This window comes from Monopterus albus, unplaced genomic scaffold (genome assembly GCF_001952655.1).
Source record: "Monopterus albus unplaced genomic scaffold, M_albus_1.0 scaffold189.1, whole genome shotgun sequence".
NCBI classification, from domain to species: Eukaryota; Metazoa; Chordata; class Actinopteri; order Synbranchiformes; family Synbranchidae; genus Monopterus; species Monopterus albus.
The window spans coordinates 1,372,646-1,383,774 of record NW_018128069.1 but is presented as its reverse complement, the minus strand read 5'-3'; the positions used below and the strand labels follow the sequence as shown (position 1 = coordinate 1,383,774).

At 41.9% G+C, this 11,129-nt stretch overlaps 1 long non-coding RNA gene across 1 annotated transcript in view; it reads right to left on the bottom strand.

The window, feature by feature from the left end:
- The window catches only part of LOC109970060 (uncharacterized), a 48,014-nt gene extending 42,163 nt beyond the window's left edge, over positions 1-5,851 (bottom strand). Inside the window, exon 1 of the long non-coding RNA XR_002276358.1 lies at positions 5,756-5,851. This is a non-coding gene — a long non-coding RNA (uncharacterized LOC109970060). The remainder of the gene's footprint in view (positions 1-5,755) is intronic.
- Positions 5,852-11,129: the final 5,278 nt, after the last annotated feature.

Genomic DNA, 11,129 nt, shown 5'->3' with positions numbered 1-11,129 from the left:
ACACAGGCACAGTACACAGACATACGGCAGACAGGGTGGTCACAGCCTCACAGAGAACAACCATAGACAGCCTTTGGGAGGACGATGAGGAACAGCATTCTAGAAAACTGAGGAAGCTGCTAGAAATAGGCGAGGCACACTGAGGGCCACATAAAAATATAATAACTCTTGGAACTGAATGAACATCAAAACTCAGTGATCTAAAACCTGTGTTTGCTTCAACACTATCACAGCCTAATCTCTGAATCACAGCTGAGAAGCAGTTAACTGGAGTGCTTTCGGAGCAGCCTGCGGCCCCACTGGGGGCCTGTGCCTCGGCCAGAGTCAGGCCCTCTCCGTGGGAGGAACGGTGTTGATTTGTTTGATCCCTTAAGGTTAGTTGTTGTACATTTTAATCCACACGCACGCCCCCTCCTTCTTTCATTCAGTTGTTCTGATTGGATTACACCACAGCTCAGCCTGTGTGTGTGTGTGTGTGTGTGAGAGAGTGAGAGAGAGAGAGAGACTGCAAGCTAGGGCATATGGAAGGGAGAAGGGAGGGTGAACGCAGAGTGGTGTGTGTGTGTGAGCTATAGTCAGTTCCTTTCACACACATCCTCCTCTTTAACCACCAGCTGTTCTGTTTGACAGCCTCATCTTTAACAGGTGATCTGGATTCATTTGAGAAAACTCATTTTGAAAAACGTGTTTTTCAGACAAAAGTTATTTTGGATTAAAAATCCCAACAGCAGCAGTGCAGCATTCAGCCTCAGCGTCTAAGTTATGGATTAATTTAAACACATTAGAGTTTTAACTTTAAACTTCTTCAGAGCTGATGAATGATGAAGTTCACCAAAATATTTGAGGCATTAAAATTTGAAACAAGCCTGAATTCTTTAAACTCTGCATGATTGTCTCAATCGCAGTTTGGGTCCAGACCAGTTAACCAGTCCTGACATGTGGTTTCTCTAAAATTTGATCTATTTAGATGCAAAAAAAAAGAAGAAGAAAAAGTTCTGGTTCTAGATCAACTTTATGAGAATTTTGCAAACAGACCAAGAAGTTGGAAAGTCGAAAATAAAACGAGACGAGAAACACAACAAACAGTTATCGCATATGAAAGTTAAACTCATCCACATCTATAAATACAGCTGTGTTGAGCTGTGTATCCTTTTCAGGGGAGTGCACAAACTATTCTCTCACCGGGCTGTGCAGCTGAGTTGTTGCCTAGCGATAAGATAAAACTGAAGGAAAAGAAGAGACGCGATGCCCGTAGTGCAGCTTTCCTCTGTAAAAACATAAGTGAATAGGTTGTCAAATGCATTGTTTTATACAAAGCAAAAAAGTACAAAGGGCTCCACAGTCTGTGATTTATTCAAATGTTAGAAATTTTGGCTGTGTATACAAAACCAACAAGATGCTGAGAGGCAGCATGTTTTTACACTGAATGTGTGTTTAACACTGTCAGGCCGCTGTGGCTTTGACCCCTGCACTCATACGGACCCATGACATGAGCCACGACAACACTTCTCATGTCAAACTTAGCAATGCAGCAGTCTGAAAACCAAACTGTCTCGTCACACCCCTACTAATCATTAACTGTAGCTATAGATAACCTCCCTCACCGCAACGGCAGTCTCAGGACCGTAATCTAGGATTTGGGGCCTGTGCTGCCGCTACAGGCATTGTGAGCTGCTCTCCATGAAAGCATGCACTAAATGTCTAACATACAAGACCAGAACCCACAAGGTCACTGCACCTGTTTTCAGCCTTTACTCTGCTCCTTCCTTCAAATCAGCAGGCACACACACACATACACAGGGAGGTCTTAACTGACATTTCACTCTGGATGTCATGGCAACCATTTTACTCTAAACCCCATCATTACCACCTGAACATATCAGGGCCAAGACACACAAAAGTGAAGGGATCTCTGAGTGTGTGTCACGTGTGCCGTTCCTCTATGAAGCCTCGTTGAAAACACCAGGAAAGGTCAAGGCTGGCACAAACACTCCCTGACCTCCAGGAGCTAATGGGTGAAGGGGGGTGGTTGGCTGTGACTCAGACCCTGCAGATTAGACCAGGGAGGCAGAGGAGCAAGGAAGGGACGTTGTAGCTTGTCACTTGACTTCTACATGTATGGCCGAGGGTCCCCCTGGGAAAAGAGGAAGGCGGTGTACAGAGCATCCTGATGGCCTCCTAGAGCCAGCTCCAGTCTCTTCCAGGACAATGAGCAATCAGGAGCAAGTGCTGGTGATTAGGGACACACTTAGGGCAGAAGTGGCCTCCAGTGAACCTGCTGAATCTCCACAACAACATCAGCTTCAAGCAGCCTCCTCTGGCCTCTGAAGACATCTTTGTTTCAGCCTGCCATCTACCCCACGTTCATCAACAAATAAAACTGGCCTCTAGAGTGGAAGCATCTGAAACATAGCTCTGACTCACTACAGTCATCTCTCAAATTAAAAAGCACCATGAAAATAATAGAAACAAGAGTTTTTGTCAGCAGGATGTGCAGTGTTAAAACAGTAATTTGGTCAACAATAGGGATTTGATTAATATCTCAGTCTCTCAGTGCAGCAGCTCAGGAATCACTGTTCACCTTAGAGGTCCTGCAGCACCAACCAAATCTCTACAGTTCAGTGTACAACACTCATCTTTGTGTTTTCTACCAACAAGAAAAATATGTAAATAAGAACTAATCAACTGCAATACATTACTGAACCCCAGTGTATGTGACAACAGTGGCCAGGAAATAACAACGGTTTAACCAGCTGGCATTCAGAAAAGTGACTGAATGTGGCCTGTTTCTTGTCAAATTATTTCTAGAACAATATGTGTTTTTGTCAAGCAAAAGAGGAAGAAGAGGTTAAATGACTCAAAATTAAGCAGTTTCACTAAGAGTAGCTCATACTGAATGATTCTGCAGGCTATTGGCAATGCAGGAGCTTCTGTCTTATCTAGGGAGACAAAGTTTGACCACATCTAAATTGACACCTAGATTTAGAATAATAATCAGGTGTTTTAACTGATTGGCTGTAGCCACATTAGAGCTTCTTTGGCATAATTACACTCCTTTCCTGCCATGTGCAGATATTATGGAAAGAAATTATTTTTTTAAAACATTGGCACTGAACATAACCCAGTGGGGTTTAGCAGAATCACCGTTCTGTCTGGTGATAGCTGTGGTTCATTTGCTGGCTCCAGCCTCTCAAACTTGAGTTGCCCAAGACATTTAGCTGCTAGTTGAAGGCCAATTCTGATAGTTTCGGGCTGAAGTAGTTTATATCTGCTTAATTTTAATTAGGCCCTTATCCTGCTCTGGGATACATCACTGCATCTCAGTGAAGAAATAATTTCCAAAACAATTATAATTAGACTAAAACAAAATAAACCCTGAAAAGAAGATCCAGGGTTGATGTCGAATCAGCGATGGATATCTGATGGATATCAGTCTTTGCAGCTATAAAACATCCTCACCACTCTGTCTGGATGATAATTAGGTCTTGCATTAAAAAAGCAACATATCAGTAGCGCTACAAAAATCTCAAATGACACTGTCGTAATCAGCATGGCTTTAGTGTTGAAAGTAGACGTGGTGATTAACAGCAGCGCACACAAAGATGTTCCCAGGCTTTGATGGTAAAACAGAAGACACCATTGATGCCACTGTGAATGAAACACAACCAGAATGTGCTGCATACGTTTCTCATCCCATTGCAACTACGGGATTAGGCCTCCAACGCCAGACACACACGTACACAAATATACACACATGCAAAGCGTATGACCTCACAGTCTCGGGGTGCCACTAATCATGGCCCTTCCATGGGTCCCCCTCTCTTTATTAAAAAACAGACAAGAGAAGGGGGTGCAGACAGGAGCAGGGTGGTGAAGAAAGGCTGCTGAGACTGAGTCCTCCAGCCTGTCTGGCTAGGAGTGTGGGAGCGTGTGTGACGGTGTGTGTTTATGGAAAGAGGGGGGTTGCATGGGAATTGACTTTGGTAATAAATAACTTGATTGAGAGACAGCCACCCTTCTCCTCCTCCTGCTTCTCCCCCAGCGAAAGAACAGGAGTAGCGGTCGAGCAGCGAGAGTCCCGCCACTACCACTGCAGCAATTTGCTGTCTGGGAGGCACAAAGACAAGGTCAGAGGTCAAATAAGTGCAGTGAGATGGAGGCGCATTCTCATGTTAATGCCGGCACAAACAACCAGGGATGCCTGAATCGAACGCTGGTGCACTGAGTGGAGGCATTTCTGAAAAGGCAGTGAGTAATCCAGGAAGAGAAACAGGAGGTGTCACTGGTAAACAACTGCGAGTCACAGCTGTGTAACATCGGTGCATTCACCAAGTCAGCTCAGTTTGATGATGGAGATTTTCAACATATAAAACTTCTAAAATATCTGCACCTATGAATCAACAAAACGCTGATTCGATGCCAAAAGCACATCTGTTTATTCTGATCCTGTTTAAATTAAGTCCAATTCTTTTATTCAGGTGAGAACGACCAAACTGAACAGCCAGTAAGGAACTGAATGTACAGATTCACTTGAAAATGTATAAACACAATCCTGATGAAGCACAGAGAAAGCATTGAAAAAGCAGCATGAGCCTGCACAAAGATCAGTGACTGGTCAAACACAAGCCTCCAGAGTTCTGCAAACTGTGCACAGCATCCTCCAGACTGTAGGCAACCACAGCTTCTTGCTACAGCAGCATTGTTATTATTATAAGGACAGGGGGTGAGTACTTTTTAGTAGTATTATTAAGCAGCTGTCTTCTTGACAAGTCCGAAAAGAGAATAGGCTGCTAATAGTGTCAGTGCAATAAAGCAGGAAAAAAAAGACAGCCAGCGCATTCTGATTATTCCAGAGCAAAAGTTTCTATCTGACATTCAAATGTCATAGTTACACAATAAACCACACAGGAAAACAAGATGACCACTGCTCTTAGCTGGCATGGAAACTAGTGTTCTTGGCTCTTGAGATGTAAATGTAAAGCATTATGCCCAGTCAGAGACAAAGTTTAACCAAAGTCCGAATACAAAGCACCAAAATGAAGAAGGTTCACACACACAAAATCAACATAATGTTTTCTTTACAGGGTCCAAACTGCTCCACATCAACACATGGGGAAAATGCACAGATGTCTGGGCTATGTCTTCGCCTGTGTGTCACTATTCAACTATTCACCAGCATCAACACATGGGGAAAATGCACAGGTGTCTGGGCTATGTCTTCATCTGTGTGTCACTATTCAACTATTCACCAACAGTGAGTGTAAATCAGCTTATTACAAACAGGTGCACTAGACACTTGTCTGCCACCAGAGGCATCTTTAGATTTGTCTCTGAAAACCTCAAAGCTCCAGACACTTGTCTGCCACCATAGACATCCTCAGATTTGTCTCTGAAAACCTCAAAGCTCTTTACAACAATCAACCCCATAACCACAAGAACCTAAACTAAAAGCCTTCACAGAACTACACACTAACCACAGCTGACCAGAAAGTGAGAGCAGACACACACTAAGATTTGTGAGCACATGTAGAACCAAAGCAATGTCCAAATATGCAGCTTAAAAACAAGCACACAATGCTGTCGACCTGGCCTTACTGCTCACTACAGCATCAAATGTCAACTGATGCACAACTGCAGCAGACAACAAACAACAAGCTGTCAAACCACCTGGCATAGGGCTGGGGATATACAGCTGTCAAGCCACCTGGCATAGGGCTGGGGATATACAGTGTGACATGGCAAACACTACAACAACCTGAACAGCTGGTTTCCTGTTGCTCGCTGTGGTGCATTTCTTAAATCCCGACTTGCTGCAGTTTTTGTAATCCATATCCTTTTTTAAAAATCTTGTTTGAGGTTGTCACTGCCCTGCTAGTCCAAACAACAGCCAAGTGTGCAGGTGAATTATATTATGTAAAAGTGAAGGTCACCACCTTACAGTAATTGTGTTATTGCCCACTAGTGGCATGGAGTGCAAATGTCAAAAGCACAGCTGCCACACTCCTCTGAAAAAAAAGATTTGAAAAAACAGATTTGATTTTAATGTGGAGTCCTGCAGGCTCCAGAGGTGCAGCTTGGCTTTCTCTGCGTCTCTCTTTTCTGCTTGTTTCTGCCTGGAGAAAAGATGAATCAGTTCATAACTAATAACTAATTGCTCTTCTAAGAACTAAAGAAAATGTCTCCCACAAATCCTCGGCAGCACAGAAACAGATTTTCATTAGATTTTCTGGTTGGATGTTACAACAGTAGAATGTGCTCATTTAGAGTTTTATTTAATAAATTCAACCCCAAAGTGTCACATATCAAACAGATTTGTGCCGAATTAACAGCAAAATAACACCTGACTATGTGGATGCACAGTGTGGAGTGAATACAGGCTTTGAACCAGACACTACACCAGTGCCACCTTACAAACCCAGGACCTCAGATGTCCTCTTACTTCATGAGACATTTCAACAGAAACATGAGAACCCGCTCTCTCTACTACATGTTTGATTTTGACTATTTCCTTTGGACACCAAAATAAAATGAACTTGAGTGAGATCAAATCCACAACCACGAAGGATCCTCTGATTCCATGATAGATGTCTCCAACGGTCTCTGCTAGCTTTTTATATTGGACAGTATAAGCTGCCTGTACTCTAATGCTCTTCCACTTCACCACCATGTTCTGCAAACTCACATTTTATTTAGACAGCACCTAAAGGAAAGAGACAAATGTTCTAAAAGAGAAGAAGAGAAGAAGAAAAAAGAAATAGTTCCGTTTAAAAAATCAGTCTGGTAAAATGCTGATTGATTTGATTTTTATGAGACTCGGCGATGTGTGAAGCCCAAAGCCCATAGATTTAAATGCTTTAAGAACTCAGCAAGGTCTAATTAAGTCACTCAGGGTGTTAGAAGACTTCTTTAAAGTTTTGAGGTTGTGGATTCAATCCTTGCTGAATTTTGTAGTCCAGAATCCAGCTTGATACTTGTAAGAGAAGAAGTCAATGTGAAGGTGCAACACAGGTTTTAAAAATCACTACTACTAGCCTAATCCATTAACAGCCACTAATATATACTGTACATACATAATGACGACCAGTTTGAGTTTTATACCTAGAGAGTGAGGACTTTTTAAAATAACAGCGTTGGGCTGTTATTTCCTATGTACTTTTTATTTTCTTGATGTAAGTTTTGTTTCATCATCTCCATTTCTTTCCCCTTGCACCTGTGACTGTCCTCTCTGTTGTGCTTTTATTGTGAAGGACTGTAACTCTGGTTTAGTGAAGTGCGATATGAAGGCATTTTTTTCCTGACAAAGCAGGATGGTTTTGACAGGAAGCCATATAGCCTTCATAACAAGCCCTTTTTTTAGGTAAACCAGGTCTTGTGAGATTGGTACTCTCTTGAATTTGGGGTTTTGTACACCTTAATTTGTTATGTGATCACCTTTGTTGTTGTTTTCTTTGTTGTTGTAAGCCCATACAATAATCAATCAAAGAATACAGTTTTATTCCCTTTAAAATTAAGTAATGATCAGAAAATTAACCAACACTCATTCATTACAAATGTACTTCATTAACTTGTCTTTTATAAATTTATTACTATTTACCTATTTATTACAGTTATTTCCTGTGAACTGAAGCAAAGTGAAAGTTTCATTTTTGATGGAGAAGAAAAGAAGAAAGTTTAATCCTAAACTTTGTGTTCCTCCAGGCCCAGTATAAAATTATATGGATATGCTAAAAAATAATGACACCACAATGGACAAGACGATTCCCATTGTGGACCATAGAGCGTAGCACAGGACTTTTGAGGAAAACCTGTGATTATTATTGATGTTTCCAGATCCATGCTTGTGGGAGAAAAGGATGCATACACACCTTATCTCACACCTTATCTCGTCTCCTTTGCGGATTAATCAGAAGGTGTATCTGTGGTGCATTTCCTCCCATCACTGGAGGAGGTGGGGGGCGGATTAAAGTGAGGCTAATCTCCAGCCCGGGCCTCTTCCTCCTCTTCTCCTTTTCGTTCCTTCAGTTGAGCCTCCCTGCAGCTGCCAGTTTGCTGTTCCACTTCTCATTTATTCATGAGGACGAGGGACGAGGGGGAACAAGCAAAATGAAAATGGCAGCTGTTTGTTTACGCGTTCCCACGACTCCATGCCAATTAAACGTCGTCATTCCGTCAGCCGCTTGTCTTCCCTGATTAGACACCCCTCAACAGACAAGACGAGTTGAAAAAGAGGGGTGGGCACGCACGCACGCACAGGGGCCTGCGTGGTGGAGAGAAGGCCGGAGAGGAGCGCTCCTGCGCGGGCACCGCTGCAGGATCGTTCACAGCGCCTGTAACACAGGAGGCTTTTCGTATACAGAGACATTATCAGGCCACTTCTCCTGTAACCCCGTGTACTGTAGGTGGTGATAACGCCTTCCTCTGTGAGAGCACGAAGGGAAATTTAGACCGTTTCGATTATTATTTACAAGGTTATTTGTAGTTATCCCCCCCCCTCCCCCCCCCCCCATCCCCATTATACATGAAGATTTAGGCCACTTTCCGCCACAAACCACCCAATCTTGCAGTAGTATATAAAGTTATTAATTACAATTAAAATGATTATATAAAAATAAATATATATATCATTATTATATAATGTTATAGGCTATAACAAAGCTTTACTTTCTGCCGTTTTAAACTAAAGTACCTGTCTATGACACCATCTTGAATTGGTTAAAATTTCTTATTAAAAAATTGGAAAAACATCTTAAAGATAAAATTCAGTTCACAGCGAGTGTTCCTGAGATATCAGCCCGTGTCTAATGTACAGATGGTTCGGGAAAACTGAGACAGAAAGAAACATATTTTCTGACCATTACTGGAAGCGAAAGATAAGGTTTTGTAGTTATATTCAGTTTTTAAAAAATAAAATCTAAGGTCGTGATTCCCAAAGAAGAGATCTGAGCCTGCTGCACTTTCTGAAAGGCTCAAACGAAACTCTGCTGTGAACACCTCAGGCCCTGGTTAACTTCCTGAAGCTGACCAGCAAAATGTTACGTACTGGGTAAAATGCTTAAACATAAAGTGTGCTAATACGTTTCAGGGCTGCAGTGTGTTTAGTAGCTGCTAATTCATAGAAAGGACAGAACCCAAAGCTAAACTCTGTAAAATTGAAATGTAACTCATAATAATAATAATAATAATCTGATAATCACCTTAAAATTCAGTAATTTGCATGGTGGGGACATAATGCAGTCTAACCCTAATAAACTGATTCTAACCTTAAACCTACTGTAAAACCAAATCTGAGCCCTCACACAGCCCTAAGGACGAGAGTCAGACTCTTTAAATCAAACAAACAGAACAAAACAATGCATCTGATGGGAACTATTTTCAGTGGCGCATTAATCCACATGGGTGTGCACTAGCGAGGGTTTGTGGCAGCAGGACGGTGTATCTGGGATTGAGTCAAAATAAACCACTTCGTGACGACGAAGGAAGGAGAGAGATCAGGCTGTGATACACACATAGGACGTGTCATTGTGAAACGTTCACTGCTGGTTTTGGTCTTGTCATCATATATAGAGAGCTAAAAACTAAATAAAGAATATCTACTGTCTCCCTGATGTGGACTTTAACTAAGAGAATAAACTGACTCACGTGCTCACATTTACAAATGAATAAATGTTGTCCTGCAGTACTTGTTAGTATCAAGGTGAATGCAGCTGACCTATAAAATCGCCTGATCTTCTTTACACCTCTTTTATACCACTCTAGATTTCAGTCACTCCTGCCAGTCAAAGTAGAAGTGTGCATTATTCATCTGAGCTGAAGGCTGCTCCCATGTTCAGCCTGTTTAAATCAGTGTGAAACCAGCCACCAAACACTTCCTACTCATATTAGCTCAGGTGGAAGCTGCATGTTTCTCCTGTAATTTCACAAACCTTTACTAGCTGAGCTTTATGTAGCCAAAAGTGCATATTCATCATAAAATCTATTTTCATATTTTCTTCAGGCTGTATTGGAAACTGAGCAGCGTTAACACTAATTAAACACTGAAACATGTTCAACAGTTTGTATGAACCTGCATGTCAGCTCCACTTCTCCTTCATTAGCATTTTATTTTCAACATTTTAATCCCCACATATGTTCTACTAGAAATCCATACAGACATTAAGATGAAGCCCTGATTAAAAATGAGAATTAATTGATTCTTTTGAAGTGAAACGTCTCCTGATTAGCTCTTGTGTCAAAGCAAAACATACTAAGTCTTAAAGCAGTTAATAATATCCACCATGTGAGAGAAGCAGAGCACCAATCACACACTGTATCCAACCATCCATCCATTATCTATACCGCCTATTCCTGAATAGGGTTGCAGGGGGCTGGAGCCAATCCCAGCTGACACTGGGCATGAGGCGGGGTCCATCCTGGACAGGTCGCCAGCTTGTCACAGGGCATCACACATTGTATTCACAGAGCAAATCAACAGGGCAGACATATAGTGCTTCTTTTGACTGGCATCTGTCTGACACTGCTGTTTTGTATCCAGATGCAACCTCACATTAAATATTTAGGCAGGTTTCCACGCCATTGCCACGTGCCCAGTGAGCACTGGTTTGGTCAAAATGTCTAGGTTAGCACAGGGCTGAATGCATGAAAAAAAAAATGTCAGGAGTACCACAGTGTAAAAATATTCAATTACAAGTCTGGCCTGCAAACGTTTATTTACTGTAGGTAAAAGTACAAAAGTATTATCATCTAAATGTACTTACCATGCAGACAATTGGCCACTGTGGGTGTAGTTATATATTTTATTATTTGTGCAGATTCTCAGTCATCCAGGTCATAGTAAGCTGAAAAAACGGGTTGAAAAGACTAGGTTTTTAGGTCGAAGACATTTCACCTCTCATCCAAGAGGCTTCATCAGTTCTGAACTGTGTAAGACACATGCTAATGTCATAGCTGTTTGAGGCTGAACTTATATAGATTTACACTGTTGAGTCTAAAAGTGTCATCTAAATCTGCAAAGTTGTAACCACAGCCATCAGATGAAAGTAGCAGGGTAGAAGTGTAAAGCATCCATCCATCCATCCATCCATCCATCCATCCATTTTCTAAACCGCTTAGTCCCAAACGGGGTCACGGGG